At 43.6% G+C, this 25264-nt stretch overlaps 1 long non-coding RNA gene across 3 annotated transcripts; it reads right to left on the minus strand.

The window, feature by feature from the left end:
- Positions 1 to 13: 13 nt before the first annotated feature.
- LOC145717235 (uncharacterized) lies at positions 14 to 23810 on the minus strand. 3 transcript variants are annotated; one of them, XR_014140305.1, is made up of 3 exons: positions 23304 to 23810; positions 3598 to 3713; positions 14 to 222 (listed from the first exon to the last, which is right to left on the minus strand). It is a non-coding gene; the product is annotated as an uncharacterized LOC145717235 (long non-coding RNA). The 3 variants fall into 3 exon arrangements; XR_014140304.1 differs by lacking the exon at positions 23304 to 23810 and adding an exon at positions 4015 to 4790; XR_014140303.1 differs by lacking the exon at positions 23304 to 23810 and adding an exon at positions 3990 to 4790.
- Positions 23811 to 25264: the final 1454 nt, after the last annotated feature.

Genomic DNA, 25264 nt, shown 5'->3' on the forward strand with positions numbered 1-25264 from the left:
ATTTCTGAGCGTGTTTATTTTTATTTTTTTTTTCCGGTGGTGAGCCCGTTGCTTTGAGCCCTCCACTCGCACGTTTCCACTTCCTCTCACTTTCCTGTGCACTGCTATAGCCTCAGGGCGTGTGGCTCAGGCTAAGCTGGATGGTTCTCATGTGTCTGTGGCCTTTGATGGAGGCAGGGGAGGTCGGTTCTCCTTCTGCTGGCGCTCCATTGCTCCTGACATCTGCAGAGGCAGGATGAAATTTCAGTTATGTTGTCCCTGCCTCATTTCCTAAGGACATAGTTCTGACTACTAGTCTGGTAAGGACGGGGCCTGGACTGGGCATGAGGGAGAGCAGAATTTTAGTTCCAACTTTGAAGTGACCTTGAGAAAATCCTCTACCCTCTTCAGGGTTGACTTAACATTTCTAAAGCTCCTTCTGGCTCTAACTTTGGAGGATTCTAACCAACATCAGGATACTGCTCTATCAACTAACAAAATAAGCTCTTTATTGAGGATCAGCTTAGGGCCAGGTTCCAAGAAGGACATGTTGGGAGATACAGGGATGACTGAGATGTCCTACTCTCAGGGAGTGATGATTGAGGTTTGTGGGATAGAGCATCCCCTCATGATAAGGTCTTGTGAAATGTGTGCAATATGACTTGTGAGAAGCCCAAGCTAAACCCAGCCAGTGGGTCATTACATATGCCTAAGTCCACATGCTTCCCAGCATTTTTCATATCACAGCATACTTAGAAAACGGTTATTATTTGTACAGCATACTGGGCAAATGAATAAGGCTGCTCTTGCCTGGTGGTAACCCCCCATTAATCTTGGCTGTACTCGGCCTTTCCTGGCCTTCCAAAGTCCGGGGAGACAATATTTGGGCCCAGGTTTGGGACGCTCTGATTGAAAGGATTGCGACAACTCTTTGTTTAACCAGAAAAGCAATGGTGTTCTGGCCTATAGAAAAAACACAAAATTCTAGAGAAGGACGAACAGGTAGGAAGGTGACTTCTGAAAGTAGATCATGGGACTCAGGTAGAGAATCCCACATTTGCCAACTCTGTTCCCTTGGGATACACTGAAGCTCAGTTTCTCTGTCTTGGAAATGGAAATAGTAATATTCTCAACCTCTATAGGACTAAATAAGGTAATGCACCTCAGCATGTTCTAAAGACTCAATAAATGTTACCTATTATTATTATGGCCAGCACAAGACAGGAAATTAAAAGTCATCTGGTCTAATCCTCTCCTTTGAGAGAAAAGGAAACTTTGACTTGACCAAAATCATGCAGCTTGTTAGTAGCTGAGCTGACACTAGAGTCCATGTCTTCTGATTTCAGTCCTATGCTTTCATATAATAAAGGGAATGATCTATCTCTGTGTTAAGAAGCATCCAACTTCCAAGTATTGAGGGTGGGTCCTCCTTCCCTGATGACATTTTGAAGACTGGACTATTCATATTTGTTTTAAATTCATTTACCAGTGACCCTGCCTTAGGAGCAGGCATGAATGAGATGACCTTCTAAAGGTTTGCCTCATATTCCAAGTGAGTAGCCAAGGGCCAGATTCCTGGACTTCAGAAGTAATGGGCATGGGCCTGGTTACACATCTGGCAATGCCAAAGGCACCAGGTCATCAATCCAGAAGTCCCATTTTACATGTGAACATACTGAATCTCTGCTTCACTCAGACCCACACATCATGTTCGACAGCAAAACGAAGACTAGGACTTGGATCTCAGACTTGCTGCAGGTGCCCTTTCCACAGAGCTCACAAAGGGAAATAGGATTTAAGACTCATTGTCTGCATGCACTGATCATGTCACCCAAACCTATAAACATGCTGACTTGCCCTGCAAAGTCAATTACTCATTTAGATGTGTTTTCTTCCTTTCTTTTTCTCCTACCAGCCACAAAGGATGGAGGCAACTTATCGGAAATACAATAATGAATAACGAAGTGTGCATAAAAATAAATTCTAGCATCTTAGACCAGGATATCCAGGGCTGTGCTGTCCAATGTAGTAGCCAGCAGGCACGTGTGTCTATTTAAGTTTGAATTAAGAAAAAAATAAATACAATAAAAATTTATTTCCTCAGTGTCACTGGCCACATTTCAAGGGCTCAACAGCCACATGTGGTTAGTGGCTACTTGTTGGGCATTGCAGATACAGAATATTGCCATGTTTGTAGAAAGTTCTGTTGGACAAAACTATCTAGATAGGTAACCAGGTCCTACAGTCCTACACGTTTGCAATAATTAAGGTAAAATATTGGCTCTAAGTTTTGTGCTATTAAGCCAAAAGAGAGAGAGGGAGAGAGAAAGAGAGAGAAACCAAAGAAAAGCCAGTTGTGTCATGACCAGTTTCTCAAGGGAAGCAAAGCTTTTTTAGCTCTTAGACCTAAAAGAATTCCTCATAGAGGGCCATATAGAAAAGATTACTGAGTGACAGAGCAAATGATGTCTTCAGAAACCCCAAGGGACAATGTAGTCACAAATTTCAATGTCAATTTTTATACTGATTCACCACTAAAGTTGAGGGTATAATTCACTAGGATTTAACTAAAGGAAAACTCTCCTCTTGGTGGGGGGCAGGGATAGAGGTAGAATATTCATTTACTTGGTTCTAGAGAAGAATACCTTAGCAACATCAGTCAGGTGAATTTGTCTACTGGAATGACATTTGTTCTGAGGCCAGAATGACAAGATGAAGTAGCCATCGGAGATCTGGAAGAAGATCATCCCAACAGAAGGAAAAGCAAGTGCAAAGTTCCTCAGATTGGAAAGTATTGGCAGATTTGAGGGAGGAAAACAAGCCACAAAATGTGAACGTTGTGGATGAAATATTCACAAAATGTAAACATTGTGGATGAAGCCCAGAGTGAAGGGAGATGATGCTGGACAAGTAGTCAAGGGCCAGGCCCTGTAGAGTTTTATACTCATGGTAAGAGAGTTTAGCAGACAGGTGACATTATAACTTATGGGCTTAGAAACATTATTCTGGCTACTATGTGAAAGGTGAGTATAGGGGGAAAAAATCTGGACACAAACAATGTGATGATAGCTTGAAATAAAATGGCTAGCAGTAGAGATGATGAAAAATAATCTAAATTGGCATATATTTTAGATCTAAGGTCAATAGGACTTGCTGATGGATTAAACATGGGGTTTAAGGGAAATAAAAATAAATTAGAACGACGTGGGTATATTCTCTGAACAAATATGTGGGTGGTTCAGGACAACTTACTCAAGGGAAGACTTGGGAAGGAGGAACTGGACGTGGGGGAGGAGTACATCAGTTGTTTGGTTTGGGCGGTAGTTTGTGTGAAATGCCTGTTAGATATACAACCATAGTTATCAAGTCTGGAACTCAAGGGAGAAGTCAGGTGGAGATAGAGATTTGGAGTTATCTGCATATAGATGGTGTATTAAAGCCATGAGACCCAGTGAGTTCATCTGGGAAGAGTTTAGACAGAACAGAGACAAGAACCTCAGAGCACTCCAAAATTTGATGTAGAGGTGGAAGAGCCAGACAAGGAGACAGGAGGGTAAGGTCAAACCAGGGGAGAGTGGAATCACAAAAGCCCAGAGAAAGAAATGTTCAAAAACGTACCAGGGATCGACCATGTCCAATTCTAAACAGTCCAGTGAGTTGAGTCCATGTGAGTTTTAGAAACAGGTAGATCATTGGTGACCTTGATAAGGGCTGCTTAAGTGGAGTAATAGGATCTGGAAAAAAAAAAAAAAATGGAAACAGAGTTGAGGAGAGGATGGGAGCTGAAGAAGAGGAGACAGAGAAAGTAGATCTTATTTTTGAAGTTTTTATAAAGGCATCAAAGAAAGGGGTGGAAGCTGGAGGATCAAGGGAGAGTTGTTTTTTAATGGTTACTATACAGGCATCTTTGTAGGTTGATGAGATGGATGTAACAGGACAAGGGAAAATGATGTTGCTGGAGAAAAGTAAGTAAAAGGAGGTAGAATCCAGAAGACAAATGGAAGAATCACCTTTATTTAGAAACAGCAACACTACCTGTGGGAGGCAGTATATGCAGGTACAGATGCAGGTAGGTAAAGACGTTGGTGGTGGAAAGATGGAATAACTGTCCTCGAATAACAAGGAGAGTCATCATCCTGGAAGATGGAAAGGGTAAATCATAGTGGAGATTTAGGGAGGGAGGGAAAGGTGTAAAAGGGTTGATTCAGAGATTGAAAAAGCAAATTTGCTGAAGTGTTACAGGGCCCTTCAGGGGGGCCCATTTGAGCGCTGCAGTCTTAAATTTAAAGTAAGCGGCTTCCAGCGTGGTGTACAATGTTTAACAACATTTTGCTGCTTAGATACAAGCAAAGGAGGAGAGGGTGGTTACATTTCACCAGGACTCGGGCTTGGCCCAATGAAGGGGAAAGCAGCAAGAGAATTTAGCGTATTGGCAAGAGAATAGTTCTGGTAAAGCAGCGGGAGGTAGGGTCGGATTAGGCGCTAAGGCTGGTCAGTAACACAACCTCACCAGACTCCACCTAACTCCAAATCATCTGCCAGAATGATCAGAACAAGAATGGCCCTTCCTCCAGAAAGGGAGCTTGTCACTGACTTGTTTTTGCCACATCTAGAATCCCCCCTTTCGGGTGATGTTGAGTGTTGGGCGCCAAATTGGGTGGCAGAGGCACTCCCGAGCACAAAGGAAGACATATTCCCTGGTAACCAAGTCTCTCGGCAGTGCTTAGACGTAGGGTACAGTGTGGTCAGCGGGAAACCAGCTCAGACCTGCAGACAGAAGATCTGCTTGTTGGTCAGCGTCTGTCCCCCCTACCAGGTGAAAAGGCTCCCCCCGCCCACTCTGAGCCTCTGATCCCGCTCATCAGAATGCTGGCCTTGCCTAAATGACTGATGAGATGGTAAGTGTAAGACCATCTCCAGTGTAAGGAATTCTGGAGAAAAGATAAATCACATTGTTACTAAGATTCTGTAAATTGGTCTGCAAATATAGGTCACCATGGCTTGTAAGCAATTTGCCTTAGAACTGGAAACTGACGAAACGCTTACAATGAAAGGCAAGTGTGTTTCAAAACAGAAGCAAAGGGAAGCAACCCTCTTTCTTTTTTGTGCAACACCCTATGAACTCGTGGCTCTCACAGCTCAGGATGTTGCTGTGGCCTCCAGCCCAGTGTGTTCAGAACCGCACAGCACTAATTCCTGAGTCAGGCTATGATCCCGAGTTGGTGACTTAACCTTTTGATAACTCAGTCACCTTCTCTGTACAGTGGGAAGAATTGTACCACCCCCTACTCAGCTTACAGGGACATCAGGAAGATTCGATTTTTTGAAGAAAAAAAAAAAAAAAAAGAAAGAAAGAAGTCAAATAACTGGAAAGTACTCTTAGTTACTTAGGTTGGTATAAATGTGAAGTGTCACTATTATTAAGTGTGAAGCAATCCTTCCCACCCCCAGTGTGTCCCAGGGCTACACTGTGAGCTGTGTGACAGGCTATTTTTAAATCCTCATCTCTGGAAGCATATGGTCCCACACAGTGCCAAAAAGAGAAAACTGACCTGCTTCTTGTTTGTTTGCTTGTATGTTTTGACATGATGGAGCATTTTCTATGTTCTGGTTAAGACTCTCTTTTCTACTCTGAACTTTTAAAGCGGGTGCTAAAGTTTTGCTATAACACAGCCTGAAACAGGCATGGCCATATAAATCGCTTAGGCAACAAGGAAGACCATCCTAAGACAATGGTGTGTTTATACAGATCTCCTTCCCTTGGGATCAGTTAAGAAGTTTCAGGGTCTGCCTGGTTGTTGATTACTATTGTTATTTCTGGTGGTTTTGTATCTTACTAATATCAACCTCTACTGACTGAAGCCCTTGTGTGCCTCAGATACACACTCTGTCCATCATAAGCTTCATTTTTGCCAACCCCTCTAACAGACCCGACTCCACCTGCTCTATTTGCAATTTGGCAAGGCTGTTCTGAGTCTGGTCAAACTTCTCACTCATCAGATTTGATTTCTGACACCAAATCCCTGGAAGATATCCAGCTGATGAGTTCAAAAAGGAAAGAGATGAAAATACCTATTTCACAAGTTCATGGGACCTGACTTTTGTGCAAGGTGCCCTCCCCCCAAAAATCCCACAATTTATTTTCTTAAAGTAAAAAAAGAAGGATAAGAAGGATCCCACAATTGAGTCGTATTTATTAATTAATTAATTTAATTTTTTTTTTCCTGTAAGATCCAGAATCCAACTCTGTTGTCTTTGGGGAGAGTGATAAATAAAAATGGAAATGATGAAATTTTACAGCACTTTAGTTAGCCAATGTAAAAGGTAATTTATAAATGAGGTTTATGAGATGCATTTGGGAAGAGAGGGCCTGCATCTTCAATTAAATGGCTGAATCCAGAAGATGTAAAAAGACTTTTTTTTTTTTAAAGATTTTATTTATTTGACAGTGAGAGATACAGTGAGAGAGGGAACACAAGCAGGGGGAGTGCGAGAGGGAGAAGCAGGCTTCCCGCTGAGCAGGGAGCCCGATGCGGGTCTCGATCCCAGGACCCCGGGATCACGACCTGAGCCGAAGGCAGACGCTTAACGACTGAGCCACCCAGGCGCCCCTGTAAAAAGACTTTTAAATGTTCTGTGTGACCCTGGGGCCCAATGAGAAAGCCAGTCAGGGAAATTCATAAAAGTTCCAAATAAAAATATCGTGAAGCTCAAGACATACCCAGTCCTGGGAAGGTCTTCTTCAAGTAGTAATGAACTCCCTTGTTAGAGAGGTTTGAGAAGAAGAGAAATGAGCATTTTCTGGGGATACTGGAGCAGAAATTCTGACATTGACCACCATGTGGCCAGCTAACCTTTAAGGTCCTCTCCGACTCTGAAAACCTGTCATTCTATGGATTAGCCAGCAACTTCACATCCTTTTTGATAGGTATACAAATAGACACTGTGAGACCAATTTGGGTTTTCAAAAATCTTCCAGTGTACATATAAAGACACTCCCATTTTTTGCCCCTCCTTGCCCAATTTAACTCAAATCCTAACGTTTAGACATCAAGAGAAGAGAAAGGGTTAATAACATGACTTGTCCTCCCTCTACACACAGAAGTACCTTTCACTTACATGCATTTTTTTTTCTCTTACCATTTCATTTGGTCTGGTGCAGAAGCACACCATGCCCCTGCTGTAGCCCTCTTGCCTCCTCTGTCTCCTCACAAGTCTATCCTTCACATGTGAGGCCTCCCCAGTCATCATAACCTATGGTTGATCTGCAGATTGCTCTGACTTTCCCTTTCCCATAACTCTGCTCAAATTCTTAAATCCATAACTCCAGCTTGACTGGGAGTTCCAACTCCAAGTAGATTGATCTACCAAGAAAACCCTCCACTAGGTGACTCAGGGGCACCACACCCATAAAGACCTTCTCCGTCTTCTCTGTCTACTTCATCACCCAACTCAAGCCTTACCTCCTCCAAGAGGCATTCCCAATTCTGCAGCCTGTTCATGATTTCCCTCTTCTCTACTCTCCTAGAGGTATCAGAGTCATTAGCTACCACTGAAGTAGTAAATACAACCTTGCATCTCTGTTTTGTTTGGGTGTGTCCTCGTTCCCCAACCCAGGAGGGGAAAGGACCATTTCTTATATTTCTTCTGTAACCCACCTGGAGGCTAACACACTGTTGGGAACAGAGTAGTAGCAACAAACTTTTACCCTCATGGCAGGCTTTAGAGTTGAAACAGCACTTCTGCACGTCATTCACTGGATGCTCACAGCATCTAGGTGAGGCCCACCAGGCAGATAATGGATAGTCTCATACGGGTCGGAAAACTGAGGTGTGGAGAGCTCGTTATACCTGCGGGGAATTTCTAGGTCAGTGCTCCCTTAATCATAACTATTAGGTGAGAAAATAAATGAACAGCTCTTGCAGTTCAAAAATTTGTGGGTAGCCAAAGGGAAGTGACCATGTATTTGGCAAATGTCCCATTCTGTTGATGTAGGCTGACCTCCAAAATAGGCCGAAGAATCCACTTTGCCTGGAAGGACTCAGTTGGAAAGACAAATGGTCCATGTCTCTTTGACTTTGGTCATGTTCTGCTAATAAGAAGAGATCTCAGTGAGAACCACGAGTGTTTTGGTATGTGTTTGCATGGGAGCCTAAATGGAAACCATCAACCTCAGACATTGCTCTGGGAAACCTCTGGGCCTGCCCACCTTGAGGCTCCTAGGGCCTGGTGACCAAGGCAGACAGAAGAGACCTGTCTGGAAGAGGCCTCAGGAACCAAACGATCCTTAGTGCCCTTCACTTCTTTAACGACTAAATTCACCCAATCACATTTAAATAAATTTTAGAAGTCTTTGGAAATGTGTTCCCATTCCTCCAGAAATTGCCTCTGAATTTTCTAGTAAAAAGTCTTCCAGGCTTTGTTCAGCCAAGTTCCTTTCCCTTTCCTTTCTTTGACAATAAAAGCAACTTTGGCTCCAATGCTCAGACCTAGCAGGTGTTGGATGACACTTGTTCTGTGATAAATGTTTATTATATAAGTTCATTCACTCTAGCTACCATTGCTCTCAAGGCACCACCGCTGTCTTTATAGCCATAAAACTGTCCTTGAAAACCAGTAACCCAAGATATTCCATAAGGATCTATGCTTTTTTATTTCTTCTTTTAGATTCTCCGTGTTCTCTCCACACATGTTGTAATGGAGATAGGAGACAGGAGAAGTCCGGAAACGGGTGCTTGAATCCTGATTCTGCCCCAAGCTGGCTCTATGACCCTGATGAAGTCACCTCTAGGCTCTAAGCCTTGCGTTGCTCTTCAGTACAATGAGGGGGTGAGAGCAGGGACTGCCAAGGTCTGGGTAAGTTCTGACCTGTCCTGACAAGAGGACAAAATGGTGGGGGGGAAAAAGCAATTTCAATCAAGTCGAAACACATACTTGCCTTTCCTCACCCAGGATATGCTTTACATAACTGAATTTGCTTCCTTTTTTACTGGCTCATTCTCTAGTCAGGAATAGGCGAGAAACGCTGCCCACACAGCTTGGAGAGGTCGAACGTGTGGGAATACAGGTGGGGAGGGGGCTATGCTGCCGAGTCAGGGGGGTGCAGACATCACTAATACTTTCACTTCATCACACTTCTTAGTTCTGGGATCATATTATATTAGAATTATAGGACCTTCAGTGTACTTAAACTCTAACAACCTACAGGAGAACTCTTAAGAAATTTGCAATCCCACGATTGCTCCTGAAAAGGCATTTAGGAACTAATTCTGCAAATTGGATTATATTCTGGCGGGGGGGGGGTGAAGACAAGTTTTCACATCAAGAAGAAAAACAATGTGCCCTTGATACTCATTCTCCCAAAACTTTCAACTAGCCCATGTAGAACTATACTGTAGGCCTTTCCACACATTATAGTTTGTACCGAAAAAAGTTCACATGCATTATATCACTTGACCTTTGAAAGAGCCTGCTGAAAGAAAGCATTTGTCACTGTCTCCATTTTATAGGTGAAGAAACTGAGGCCCTAATAGGTCTAGCAACTTGTTGGTATATTCAAATCCTAGGTGGCAAAGTTGAGAGTTAACCCAGATCGCCTGCCTCCTGATGTGGAATTCTCTCTGCTACCATGCTCTAAGACATTCTTCCACACTGTCCCACACAGAGCTCTTTCTGGCCTCAAGCACAGAGGTGAGTAATTATCTACAAGCCTGGAGCAGGGATTTGGCTTTGTTCTCCAAAGGGCTGATACAGAATCACAGGTATCAGAGCAAAGTTCCCCCTGCATATCACCCAAGCCTTTTTCTTCAGCTGAGTACCTCTCTGGTACTCCAGCCCTCTAATACTCTAGGACAAGTTGTGGCAAAATCAGCACTGAAATCCTTTCATTCCCATCTTAGAGTCTTTGGTATTGAAGATCAAAGTGATTCAGCAGATTAATCACCAAATAGAAGATCAAGAATCATGTTTTCAAGTCACTTAAGAGTCCTACAGGTCAGGGTTGGAACAGTCAACTTTGACCTCAGTTTCTTCAGTGACTTCCATTAACCAGCCTCACTAATATAATAGAGAGGGGCTGAGGCAGAAAGAAATGTGACTGCCCATGAGTCATTCATTCTTGACCTTCAGCATGTTTTGAAAATGTGTTGTGAAATGCTTACCAATCAATAATTCCATCACTGGGCAGTGGAGAAGCTGGGAGTTGTGCAACAGGGGAAGCAGGGCATTAATGCCAGTCACTTAGGAGGCCCCAAAGTCTTGCTGAGGGCAGGACTTACAGCAGGACCCAAAGACACAAGGTCCCCATAAACATTTTTAAAGGAACCAAAGGCAGAACCAAGGACTAAAGGGGAGTGAAAGTAGACTCCTTTCCTTGCACGGGATCAGTAAAGTGAAGCTAGCAATTATTTTCAGACCCTCCCAAGCTAACGTGTCTGTCCTTTTCTGTGAAGGGTTAGGACAAAGGTTATACCCCAGGCTGCTGCTAGGCATCCTTCTCTTTGCCCCAGACAGTAACCTGAGCTGGAAGTATTATAGGTGTTAAAAGAGTGAAGGAGGGACCTAGTACAAGGGGAAAGATCACAAAATAAGGAGGCAGAAGACCCAGTCCAAACCCCTGGCTGCCACTTGCTAGGCCTATGATTCTGGGAGCGGTCACATCATCTGTCAGATCTTCAGGCTCTTCCTCTCTAACAAGAGGAGAAGGCAGCTGTCCCCTAGACCACACAGAGCGCAGACATGATTAGGGATGTGAAAACACTTTGCAAACTATACAAATCTGAGAACCTATTAGTAGAAACCTATTCATCTGATTTTGCAAGCTCAGACAGAAAGAGCCTCTTATTTAAGGAATGTCATGATCCCATGAATGGGGTATGACTTGTGGTTAGAAGAAAAATCAACATTGAAGATGGTCCCACGCACCACGCAGATGACAGAGGAGAACTTTCGAACTTCTAGTTTGAGTCAAGTCACTGTTAGCTGTAAGCAGTGATGTGCTGGTAAATGTTTAATGATGTTCTCTGGGTTGGAAAAGCCCTGAATTGTAGCGTTTGCTGATTTCCATGGTGTAAATTCTTGCACCATGGCTAATTTCAAGCTAGAAAAGTGCCATCACTAAGCCATGGAGTAAAGAAGAGCTGCCCACAACTGGCTTTCACTAATGGGCGCAAGCCAGCTGCAGCACAGCACAGAAACATTGCTGACTGCTTAGATCAGTACGATGAACTTGGGAAGCCTTCTTGACCCACAGGACTAAAGTTTTAACAGAGCCACAGAGTCTGCTCCAACAATAATTAAAAAAATGGGAATTCTTATTTTATTTAAATTCGTACTTGGCATTTTTATAGCAAATCATAATCATAAATTTCTTTATGGACACTGTTGAGCCCTCAAATATGGATGTATCATTCTTAGTAATGTTCCTCAACTTTCAAATCTGATAGCGTAAGAGATCAGCAAGCAAGGCGGAATGGAACATAGCCTGAAACAGAGTGAGAAAACCTGACTTCAAGTGGTAGCAATTCCATCTGTGTGAACTTGGACAAGTCACCTTGCTGCCTTCTCTGAGTCTCAGTTTCTGCATCTGTAAAATGGGAATAACCCTGCTTCACAGGACTATTGTGAGATCACAGGAGATAATGCAATTCAAGAGTTTTGAGAACAGCAAAATCCTACTTGGCCATGAATGATTATTATTCATTTCAAATAGTGATGGCTAGACATTATTATTCATAATAATTACCAACCTATGTTGTGCTGGCCAAGTCCTGCACAGGAACTAGCACCATCCATCTGGACACCCTCTCGGTGTCTTTGCCAAGGAGAGCCACGCTCAGGTGGGGCCTGTGTGGCATGAGAATGCCCCCCCCAGCCTCTGGGGTCTCTCGCTCTATGGCACCAAGCCCAGGAACATTGGAAACATGTTGTGCCCACAAAGCTCCACACCAAATGGCCTATGGAGGTGAAATGCAAGATCGAGCCCAGGTTCTGCCAATGTAGAGCTGTCACAGTACCACTGAGGAGCTAGGCAACAGGGCCTGCTGGAAAAATTTCCCCAGCCAACTTTGAGAACATCTTTGAGGCAGGGGTATTTTGAGGGGAGGGGGGTGCTGAGGAATCTGCATTTTAAACAAGTGCCCCCATTAATTCAGGTGCACTTGACAAAAACTCTCTATGATGTGAAACTTGATGGCGGGACGCAAAGAAGGAGTTCTCCATTGATGGCGTGCCAGGTGCTTGATAGAAAGCAATCTCTCTTAAAGGAAACCCTGGGTGTGCAGGGAAACACCCTTATAATCCATTTCTTGGTTAGGTTTCTTCCTTCCCTTAATATAATATTATTGTCCACACCCACCCACCCACCCACACACACACACACACACACAGGATGGTCAAGATAGGCAGGTCACCAGGTCAGGCACACAGTAGGTCATCCACTGAGGACTTTGCAACAGCAAAATCATTCATCGTCTGCCTCCAGATCCTACCAAAGATTACCGCAGAGAGACAGATGATCTCAGAGAGATTTATCTAAAGCTCAGTCTATGAACCTGCTCCTCCAGATATCTTACAGGAAGTTCCGATGATCCCTGCATCACTAGTCAACATATCCCAGACTCTACCTCAGGGTTCTGTTTTTCCGTCCACCCTTTTGGTCAACAACTACTCATCAGACTCCAACTATATCAGGCACATGTACAGAACCTAGGTAATCTAGGATGAGTGGGATTCCATTTCTGTCTTTAAGGAGCTGATATTCTTAGAGGACTCAGGAACTAAGCAGTTACAGCAGTGCGTGGTAAGTATAAGTGAGATATCCCAGGTACTGAGGGATGCAGAGGGGGCAGAACCTAACCATGGGGAGTATTAAGAGGGGATCAGAAAAGCTTTCCAGAATGGAGGACACCAGGTTTTCAAAGAAGGGGGGATTTCTGGGAAGAAGGAAGAGCCTGTGCCCAGCATAGAGACGGGAATGGGGGGTGGTGTCCTGAGGAAACAAGCAGGCTGTGTTAGAGACTGTGTACGAGGTGTGGCAGCAGCTGGGGCTGGAAAGTAAGCAGCATGTGAAAGGCCTCATCTGCCATGTCAGGAGTTTAGGCTTCACCTTGAAGACAAGGTGCAGCCTTGGCAAGGCTTTGAGAAAGATTAGGTTTGCATTTTTTATACATCAGTCTCCAGACAGGCAGTGTGGAGAACAGGTTGGAATAATAAGAAGGCAAGTTAAGAAGCCATTGCAACAGCTCAGGTGAGAGATGGGGCGCCTTGGCCCAAAGTAGTGGTGTTGGAAGTGGGGAGACAGGGAGGGACTTCAATAGAATCGAGGACACAGAGTCCCCAGGATTGACTGGGCAAGGGCTAGAGGTTGGGGGAGAGTAATCTAAACAAGCTGCCATTTGTCTGGCAAGGGCAGCTTGTGTATGTGACGCTTTAACCGAGGTAATGAACACAGGGGGATGAACTAATTTCAGAAAGAAGTTAACAAGTTCGGTATGGAATATGTTCAGGCGACTCTGGAATATCTAGGTGAAGAAATTTCATCAGTATTTATGATGAGCCTGGAGTTCAAAAGGGGAAATGAGATGGAACTTTAAGAACTTTCCTGCATTTGTTATAAAACTCTTGCTATAGACATATTCATTACCCCTGAGGGTCACCCAGTATTAAATTCCTTTTCAAAATTGGTACCAGAAGAAAAAATTCCATCAGGGCACCCCCTTCAATCAGAAAAATAAAATTATATAAGTCATCATGTTTACTTTTTTGTCCTGCCTGCCAGGAAGCTCAGAGTTCTATTAATGTTCAACTGTGTATAGTGATAACTATACAAAGTCTTATAAAGATTTGCTTTCTTACCATTCTTACGGCTTTCATTTTTTATTTACAATATACCATTCTCAGTGTATGTCCCATATTATAAGTTGCCTCTACTTCTCCTTGGAAGTAAAAAGTATGTTTTCACCAAGGTTGGGCCCTATCTACTTCCCAAACATGTTTTAAGCTCCTGAATAGGAGTTTTTCTTTACAGTCTATGAGAGTAACTATTTTTCCCCAGGCACAAGAAAGAAAACAACAACAAAAAGGCCCTCTTCAGAAAGGGAATTGATCCTCAGGGACCAGTTAGAGCCAAGGGGGCCAGAAGCTTACAGATCATTACAGAAAACTAGAGCCATTGATTCAAAAAGAGCATCCCAGGGGTGCTTGGGTGGCTCAGTCGGTTAAGCGTCTGCCTTTGGCTCAGGTCATGATCCTGGGGTCCTGGGATCGAGCCCCGCAGCGGGCTCCCTGCTCAGTGGGAGAGTCTGCTTCTCCCCTTCCCTCTGCCCCTAACCCTGGCTCATGCTCTCTCGCGCGCGCTCATTCTTTCTCTCAAATAAGTAAATGAAATCTTTAAAAACAAACAAAAAAAAAAGAGCATCCAAAAGGTATGAGGAGCAAAATCTCAGCAGATGAATTCCAGCCTAGCCCTCCCCCCCACCCCCCCACCCCCCGCAGCTTTTCAGCTAAGTAGCACTCTTTACACCAACATGAGGCAGGGCCACAACAGAAATAGCATCATAGAGGGTTTGGACAAATTCCTTTCAGGTTATTAAGGGCTGCCTTTAGCCTTTGAGGAAAAAGAATATGTCATGATAATAGCAACTGTTATATTTTTTAAATGCTCTTACATCATTATCAAACTTAATCCTCTTTGGTGTTCTGACAGGCTGGTAGGGCAGGAACTGTGGTTATTCACACTTTTATAGCTATGTGTCCTCTTGCATAATGTTTCTTGGAGCCACTTTTAGGAAAATAACACAGGGCTGGGCTTACTTCCCTCCACTGAGACCATTCACAGTTAAGGCAGGATAATAACAAGAGTAACCATGATGCTCCCTGAATTTCCGCCCAGCACTTTCAGCTTCCAGAGCACGGCCACCTCCATCAGAAGAGGTGACCCTCACAACCAACCCAAGGTAAGCTGGGAGGGGCTTATTTTTCCTGCTTCATAGATACAGAAGCTGAATCTCAGAGAGGTGCATTAGTAAGTCGTGCTCCCTCTGAGCTGGATTTGGAGCATTCAGGGGAGGGCAGTAAGATCCTGTGCTCCTGAGATGGTCCCCCACCACCAGTCCTCTGAAGCTTTCAGGCTTCAACAACTCATTTACTGGCATACTAAGATACTAATGATAGAAACCACCAAATGGACAGTTCTAGCTCATTTGAATTCCCTCTTCACTAATAAGTACAGCCACTTGGTCCCACAAAATTAGTAGTGGGTTAGGACCCCTTCTTTCCTTTGGATAGAATCACCTGCCTCTGGTTTCACCAGATAACAAGCCTCAGAGTGGTCAGACAATATAGCAGCAATCTAAGCAATTTTCAAGGAGTCAATGAAAATCAGAACCGTGGCAAATAAACAGGTCTCACTGGGCCAGGCTTAGAAGGTCTTCTTAGCTACTTGGCTTTAGGACAAGTCACTTCACCTCTTTGAGCCTTAGTTCCACCTGCAAAATGGGTCAATAATAACCTCTGTCCTTCCTCAGCTCATAGGCTGGTTATGAAGATCAGAGCTATACATAAAATAGGAATATGAGGGCTACTGAATCCTCTCCACGAAGGAAGTTCCAAACCTGCAACTCATGGGGCAGAGACGTAGCATAGGAAGTGGGTAGCATGGGTCTCATTGATCACATGCTGTGGAGCATGGCATGAGCAACATGGCTACATTAGTGAGAAGAGAGACACTGGGATGACACACACAGAGACACAGTGACCCCTTTCCACACACATCCAAGCTGACAACAGTCATTAGAAAATATAGTCAGAAATTCCTTTCAAAGACTCAATTAGTTCAGGGGCACCTGGGTGGCTTAGTAAGTTAAGTGTCTGTCTTTGGCTCGGGTCATGATCTCAGGGTCCTGGTATCGAGCCCCACATCCGGCTCCCAGTTCAGCAGGGAACCTGTTTCTCCCTCTTCCACTGCCGCTCCCCCTGCTTATGCTCTCTCTCTTTCTTTCTCTCTCAGATAAATAAATAAAATCTTTTAAAATTTTTAAAAAATCCTTCTTTTTTAGTTCAACCATTTTATTAGACAGGGTAGATAGAAGCTATACACTTCCTACAATCAACCAATCCCAGAAACCTCTTGAAACTTTAGTCAGAGAACTTGCAAGATGCTAAATAATACACATTTTTAAAACATGACAGACTAGAGGTGGGGAGAAAACACTAGGCCCTCCAATACACATAAATGAAAACATCACCCTGGTTTTTAAAGAGTTATGAGGAACTCTCAGTTTTCTACAAGGAGATCAGAGCTTAAAAATCACAGATAATAGTGCCAGAAAACCTTAGAGGCCGTTTTTCTCACTTATCCTCCCCCACCCATTTCATAGAGAAGGAAAGTAAAACTCAGAGATACATGACCTGCTTCCAGTCATACTCTGAGGATAGAATCAGATAGGAGCATGAGTAGTGTCCCATGCTGCATTTAATCCAGCATACATTTATAAGGATCTACTAAATTACTAAATTCTTGCTAGGGGAACAAAGATGAATAAGCCAGAGAATCCACTTCCAAGAAATTGCATCCATTAGGGGAGATAAACATTGAGCAGCTGATTCTGGCCCAAAAAGGTATGTGCAATATTAACAATGATCCAGAGTGCTATGAGGACACAGAATTCAGAGCAGTCAGTTCTGCCTGCGGTTATCAGAGAAGGCCCCACACAGGAGTTGGCAGTTGAGTATCAAGTAGAAGAGCATTCCGTGCAAAGGGAACAGAGTGAGCTAAAGCAAGGGGCTGCAGGAAGAATACCGCATGTGCTGAGAGCCACACACAAATAGTTTGAAACAGCTGGAGGGTTTATAGAAAGTGCTTCAGGGCCATCTTGGGGGATGTCAACAGCTCTCAGCTGCCGTCCTGCACCTCATTTGGCACACTCCTGAGGCCATGGCCTGTGTCTACCTAATGGGCCAGTACAACACCTGGCCAAGTGCCGATGGCATTGTGGGGCTTAATGAATTCCCTTTGAAGATGAGAGGACTGTGAGGGAGAGAAGAATTTGTCACTCAAGTGAGTCAACTGGAACAGAAGGTGTGTCCAGCCACTCAGGCCCAGCTCTCTGGCTAGTCGACCAGACAGCCAGGATACCTCCCCTGGGGCCGTGGGGTTCTACTAGGGAACATCAAGGTTTGTTTTTTGTTTTTTTGTTTTTTTCTTCAGCAAGTAGTTCCTAAGCCACAACACTTTTGGCTCCCCCTTGCATTTGTAGTTTTACCAACATAATTGATCCCAGAGCTCAGTTTCTGCCATACTCATTGGTTTCCTAGGGAGTGATGGTGTATTTAGGCCCCCTTAGAGCATCAGCACCTCCTGGCCTCCTGAGGATAGCATGGAGGGACATGTAAGAGGCAGACATAAATAGTCCTGAGCTGTGTAGTCATCCTTTTGGGTGCTCTGAGCTTCCTGTCCTGAGCTAAGGTTTTTTCTCTTGGGGTTAGCAAGGCACCGAGAGATAAACAAAGCTTTAAAGGAACTCTCCCCATTGGAAAACTAAAAGTGCTCCAAGACACTGCTTTGCCCTACCTTCTGATGAATGCATCCAGCCTTCCCATGAGTACGCCCTTGTGCAGACTCTCTGAGGTGTGTGGGGGCAGAGAAAAGACCACTTGAGCATAAATTTCTCTAAGGTGTCCTTCCTAATATGTTGGGTCTACAAAATGTCAAAATAGCCAGGCAAATCATGCCAGGATTCATCATGGCAGTGGGCAACCAGTCACCCCTGATATTCAGCCCTGAGCCACCCAAACAACTCGTAGTGACTAAGGTTTTTTTCCACTTACACTGGATTCTTCTGCTTTCACCGCACAATTATATTAGCAAATGAGATCCTTGAGTAAGCAAAATAGGCCTCTCACAGACACATTCCTTAGCCTATGACAGATAATTTAGAGTCAAGGAACATCCATTCACATAAGCTTTTCAAAATACACCCCCAAGCCGTTTTCACCATGTAGTTGCTGTGATCTCAAAAATCAAGCATGTGCAAAAGCAGGCAGCCAATAGCTTGCAAGAGAATGAGAACTGGGCAATGAACGAAATTAATGTTTCCAACTTATGTAACTGATAAAGGATTAATACCCAGAATATGGGGAGAGAGGGGGATCCTACACATCCATTAGAAGAAGAAAAAAACAACAGAAATAGGTTGGCAGACTATATGAGCCTGTGCATCACAAAAAACCGAAATGATCCTTAGCATATGGAAAGATGTTCAGCTTCACTAATAATCAAAGCAACACAAATTTAAAGATTAAGAGATGCCATTTCACACCCATCAGATTGGCTAAAATTTTTAAAGCATGACAATATGAAGTGTTTATATGAAGATATAGAACAACAGCAAAACACAAAACACCGATGATAGAACCACAGAGAAATTTGGCAATTATCTACTAAGTTTGAGGCTACATATACCTTATCTCACATCTATTCTACTCAGGTATACAACTGAGAGAAACTGTTGCCCTATACACAAAGAGCTTTATACAAGGATGTTCACTACATCATTGTTTATAGGAGAGAAAAGAAATTTAGGACTTCATTAGTAGGGAAATGCTTAATAAGTTATAACACATTCATAAAAAAGGAATATGACATTGAAGTTAAAGTGAATGAAATAAAACTGACGTACATCTAAAACAATAATATTGAATGAAAAAAACAATTTGCAGAATAAACTGGTATTGTCATTTATGCACATTTTATTTTTTATTTTTTATTTTTTAGTAACATATAACGTATTATTTGTTTCAGGGGTACAGCTCTGTGATTCATCAGTCTTACGCAATTAACAGCGCTCACCATAGCTCATACCCTCCCCAATGTCCCATTTATGCAAATTTTAGACAACTGTACTCTTTACTGTCTTGGACACATACTTATGTACCAACCATGGACAGGACAGAGACATACCATCTTTGGAGTGGTAGTTGTTCTGGGGAAAAAGGAAAAAGGCTGGGAAAAGACGAGCTCTGAAAGGACTCAGTTGTTTTTGATAATGTTTGTTTCTTTAAAAAGCATTTGAAGGGGCACATGCACCTCAGTGTTTAGAGCAACAATGTCCACAATAGCCAAACTATGGACAGAACTCAAATGTCCACCAACTGATGAATGGATAAAAAAGATGTGGTGTGTATACACACACACACACACACACACACACACACACACACAAAGGAATATTATTCAGCCATCAAAAGAATGAAATCTTGCCATTTGCAACAACGTAGATGGAACTAGAGGGTATTATGCTAAGTGAAATAAGTCGGTCAGAGAAAGACAAATACCATATGATTTCATATGTGAAATTTAAGAAACAAAACCGATGAACATAGGGGAAAGGAAGAAAACATAAAATAGGATAAAAACAGAGAGGGAGATAAACCATAAGAGACCCTTAACTGTAGAGAACAAATAGGGCTGCTGGAGGGGAGGTGGGAGAGATGGGGTAACTGAGTGATGGGTATTAAGGAAAGCACTTGATGAAATGAGCACTGGGTGTTACCTGCAACTGATGAAGCACTAAATTCTACCCCGAAATTAATAATACACCATATGTTAACTAACTTGAATTTAAATAAAACAAAAAAATTAAAATTAAAATAAATAAATGAAAAGCTGAAGGTGCAAGGACATGTTAGTATTCTTAAAAGTCAGGGTGATGGGAATATGAATGTAAAGGTCAGGAGAGGTTAGGTTTTGCTACAGTAACAAAACCCCTGAATCTCAGTGACTTTAAACAACAAAGATTTCTTTTTTGCTCATACATGGTGGGTTGGCAGAGGGGCTCTGCTTATTGTTGTCACTCAGGAACCAAGACTGAGAGTGGCCACTACCTCCTTACTATTGGCCGTACCAGAGGGAAACAAAGAACAATTACATGGTCCAGCCTAGACGTGGCCCAAGTCACCTCCTCTCACCAATTGGCCAGAACTAGTTATATGGTTCTACCCTGCCCAAGGAGACCAGGAAGTATAATTCCACAATGAGCCCAGAAGTGGGAATAATGGGAAATTTTTTGGCTAATGACGAGAAAGTTTTTTTGTAACAGGTGGTTTGTATAGTACTCATCATCTTTTTTTTACGTGTTTGAGTTGTTTCATATTTTACGAAATTGGGGTTGGGGGAAAGCTTTGGTTTGGGAATCAAGAGGCTTGGGCTTCGGTGTGAGGAAGAGAAGGTGAAAGAGGCAAGGTGGGGGGACAGAGACAGTATGACTGTCAGCTCCATGTTCCCAGACCATTCGACGTGATTGGTGATTGGCATACCCACACTGATGCTGCAATTATCCCTTTTTCAGAAAAGGACCTCCACATAAATGACCCTGAGCAGGTTGACCTTCCTTGCTTTTGTTTATTTCCATGGAGGTTGTGTAGGTGACAGGAAGCCTGATACAAAGAGATGGAGTGCATGGTGTGTGGATGGTAAAGTCCAATGTCTTAACTAAGTACCAGGTCTGCCACTCACACACTTCCTGTCACCCTGGGCAAGTTACCATACTTCCAGGGTCTATTTTCCTCATCTGTAAAATGGGCATAACAATAACACATACATCTTTGAATAGCTGTGATAAGCAAATGAGGTATGTAAAGTGTGTTGTAACTGTAACGTGCTGTGCAGACGTTCACTATTATTAATGACCTAAATTTTGCTGCAAGGGAAGCCTCAGGCCAGATTTACATTTCTGGCCGACAATGACTCATACAACTTCCCTCACTAGAGCCACCTGGTTGACAAAATGGGCCCAAGCATCATCCTGTGGTCCAACCGCTTAAAGAATCTATTGATTTCCTCTTGTGAAAGTGAGTGTGGGAACAGGGATTAAGCATTATTGCAGATTCCCTGGGGAAAGTCAGGGGGAGGGGATGATTCCTCGGAGCACAGCCTGGAGGGGGAGAGGTTCTAGGCCTAGATGGAAGCCTGGGCCCCTGAGACTCATTGAATATTTGAGCTAGAAGAGTATAGGAAGGAAAGAACGGCTCTTTCAATCCTCTCATTTTCCAAAAAAAGGAAACTGAGGTCAGGAGGGCAAAAAGATGACCCTTTTCTGACAGCAATAGAGAGTCAAGAGAGCTGACATTCACCTGGGGTCTTCAATTAACTAGAGTAACCAGGGCAAGTCCCTTATGTGCAAAATGACACACAAACCTGAACCTCCACAGTTATTTCTAATGTCTGTTGTTTTAAGAACATCCAGTTCTATCACATATGAAATGCAGTATAATTCTCCCTAAAAGTGAGCTCTCTGATCCTAGTTATTGACTTTGCAGGCCGGGCTTATAGGAGTTATCTCCTTGTCTCCCCCCACACCCTGAATGCCACCTATTGGCCCTCCTCCCTATCTTCCTGAAGGACTCCTTCTTGGTGTCTTACCTGTATTCTGTTAAACCTTAGAGCCCTGATGCTCTTGAGCCTTGCTGGCTCGGGGGATAGGGTCAGAAAAACCTTGAGCAGCAGAGAACACAGGACACAACTCAGGAAACAGCTCGTGGGCACCTGAGTCTGGCCCCAGAAGTCACTCCCAGAGGATGCTTTGCACACCAATATTGCTGCTGATAACGCTTCCCCAGAGATCACAGGAAGCTACGCAGCCAGATGCAAGGGTAAGTCTGACCCTGCAGCAGGTGCATCCTGCTCTGAGAGTGCAGCAAACTCCACAGGAGGATCTCTCCCACCACGTTACCTGGGACCTTGCCTCTGAGGCCATCACAGGCCCCTCTCCATAATCGCTAAGTCATTCTGCCTGCAATTCCCAGGACCGGAGAAAAGACTACTGTCTCCATCTGTAGGCATAAAAGGTGGCTATTACACCTGCAAGACACTTCACCTGCGAGGCACTTCTCAGTCTACGGAGCACTTTCACACCCATTAGCTCATTTGATTTTTATGAAGAACTGAAAGTCAGCTAGAGAAAGGATTATTCTCCTGTGTTCTCGATAAGGAAGCTCATGTGAGGTCCAGAGAGGTTGAAGGACTTAAGGTCAGATCTCTTGACTCCAAGTCTGATTCTTTCTTTGTAGTACAATTAAAGCATTATCATTTTGTTATAACATTCTATTAATGACCAAGCCGGAGGGCCAGTATTTAAATCACTTTCAAATATAAAGGCACTCATCGGCTCCCTCCTGCCCTCCAATAAACAGTTCAGGGGGAGAAACCATTTGTGAAACCAAAACGCATTTACATTGTGGTTTGTGCTGTATCTGGTTTCTAGAAGCCAGGTCTTTAGTCTGTTTCTGCCCCTTGTCCACTTTCACCTGCTACCTGGATTTTTATTTGAGTCAGTACAACTGAGGAAAGGATGATGCGAAGCTTGTAGTACCAGTGGTGTGTGTGTGTGTGTGTGTGTGTGCGCGCGCGCGCGTGCACACGTAACCTCAGAATGTCAAAGGGATGTGTAAGGTTGGGTGTAGCAAGAACTCCTTCCCTACTGCTTAAAATCCTCGATGATTCCCTGTTGCTCAGAGTGGTCCAGGGACAAGCTACATCAGCATCATCTGAGAGTTTATTAGAAATGTGTAACTTCAGGCCCCCACCCCAGACTTACTGCATCAGAAACTGTATTATAATAAGATCCCTACAGGTCTGCACATAATTGTTGAGAAACACTGATGTAGAGAATATGACCCAGATCACTGACCCCAGGGGTGAAGTCCTTACTCATCCTGGCTGCCTGAAGGCAACATTCACCGGTTCACATCCTCACACTTGCCCTCTCACCTTGGCTCCTGCAATGATCTCTTCCTGTGGTGTTCCCCTGAACCAAATCCTTCCCATCCTTTAAAGTCTGGCTCAAAAGCCACCTCCTCCAAGAAGCCAAACCTGGTCTTCCCTCCAGGAGTGATCTTTCCTCTTTCTGGATCCCAATATCCCAGGCCATGCACTTTCTATCTTGGATTATAATTTTTATGAGCGTAATTTACCTCCCTCTCTAAATTATGTGCCCTTCAAAGTCAAGATCTGGTCTGATTCATTTCTATATTTCCCAAAGCCACACGTTACTTTGCGAAGTTTCTACCACAAACTGGTTCTTCAATACATTCATCCTTACTGTTTCTTTCTGTCTCTAATTGAGGTGTCCAGAGCAATTAAGAAATTCACATTACTCTTCTTGTTATTTAGACAATCTTTCCCACATAAGATTATGATCTAGGCTTGGAAAAGTTTACCTAAAATATTCAGTTACTGTCACCAAGCATGAACACAGACACCACCACCTCCCCCCCACCCCCCCGCCAAATGCACATATACTTTGTTTACTATTTCATTTGTTCTTTACCGTGAGAAGAGCAATCGGCTAGAATTTATCGAGGTAGCAGGGAAATGACTTCTCTACACCTGATGTGCCAATTCTAGATTGATTTAGAGTCTTACCAAAAAAAGAGAAAGAACTTGATCCTATTACAGAATGGAACATAGTACCCAGGTCCCAAAGTCTCTATCAGGACCGCATTTGGGACAAGCAAAGGTCCCCTGGCCCTCGTTCAGTCGCTTAATGGAGAAGACTGCAAAGACAGAATGCCACTGGTGTTCTTCCAATTATAGAGTCATCTGATTAGAATTACAGTAAATGCATAGCTCAGTTTGCATTGTCCTGAGCTGAACCAGGATCCAAGCTGCTATGGTGGGAGCCTCTGAGGGTACTGAACTCTGAAACTCATGCAAGGGCTACCCTGGAAAGGGGACAGACGCAAGTTAGGACACTCCATTTCTGGGGACCCCGGAGCTCTGGAGGCCAGAGCTGGATATATAGTTGTATTAATGTTTGAAAAAAAAACTCAACACATACTCCACACATTAAACCAACTTAGACCTTTGGAGAAAAGGTTTGCCCTTGGGTTAATTTTAGAATTAATTGTTCCTGTTTATTTCTAGCCTGTTAGCATTGAGCCTTGAGAGGTGGTCTACACAGCACAAGTTTTCTGAACCGTAAGATCCTATTTTGGTCCATGGCTAAGTGAGTTTTCTTGTTCTGTCTTGCTGTAGAGGACAAGGCAGGAATTAGATGAAAGAATCACAAACCCAACCATTCCACTGGCAGCATGAGGGTTGGGAATTGCCAGGGTGTCGGGCCAAACCTGACTGTCGTGTTATTGTTGCTTCTACTTTAACTATCAAACTGTTAAGCATTACTGCCCCAAACCGGGCCGCGGGGGCAGGCACCACACTTTGAAGCCACCAAGTCAGAGTGCTATTGGATGAAACTCTGCTCTACTGGACCATGAAATGAGTTTTCAAAGGGACAGAGAATGACAGACGTGCAAGTCGTGACTAAAACTGTCTCACCGGAGTGGTAACGCTCATCATGGAGCAAAAAGAAGCACCACCATGTGATGGGACTCTGCCCAAGTCCTGGGGAGAGCCAGACCGAGTCACAGACCAGAGAACGCTCTGGAGATGAGCTCTGGAGCCTCTGTTTCCTCATCCACAAGGCTGGCTTTACATGTGCATCATGAGAGACACAGGCAATTACATATTACTCTTTTTTTAAGGTAGCAGTTGAATCCAAGCGCTGAAACTTGCTGGCTGGGTGACTTTCTGGGCCTCTCTTTCCTTGTCCAGGCCCACCCACCTCCCAGAGTCATCATGCTCATCCAAAGAAGACGAGAAGGGGTGGGGGTTGCCCTGACTCACATTGGGAGGACAAATCTACTGTCTTATTTTCTAAATGTCCTTCACAGAGGAGAGTTGAGAAAGTTCCCCATAACTAGGCTTTCTTACAGCATTAAGGCTCTTGCCACTCTCCTTTCCTCATCTTCACGAACCCCGGGAATCAAAGATGCATCAAAATCAAGGAATACACAGGAACCAAATCACAGAATATATTCATGCATACACACACACACACACACACACACACAATTGTAAATGTATTTTTTAAAAACTTACCACATTTAACAAGCAAACTCTTAACTGCCAGGGAAATTCATGTTCAATTAGGAACAGGGAAGGAGAGCATTGGATCGTGGGGGTGAAGGGGAAAGCTTTAATTACTGGTTGTTTGGAGAAAACCAACATGCCCATCCCTACCCTGACTATTCTGATCATGCTATCCATCACTCTCCATTTGGCCTACCCTGATTCATCATTGCACTACCTGCATTATAAATCAAACTTAATTTGGCATCAGTTCAGACTCACTGGGCCCTCATCAACAGAAAATCTTGAAATGATGTAGAAGCCATCCATAAAATGCTTGTACTGAAAGTGTTGCGGAGAAAACTTACCTGCAGCTTGGGA

The sequence above is a fragment of the Leptonychotes weddellii genome, chromosome 1 (assembly GCF_054177405.1).
Source record: "Leptonychotes weddellii isolate Sample4059 chromosome 1, ASM5417740v2, whole genome shotgun sequence".
Lineage (NCBI taxonomy): Eukaryota > Metazoa > Chordata > Mammalia > Carnivora > Phocidae > Leptonychotes > Leptonychotes weddellii.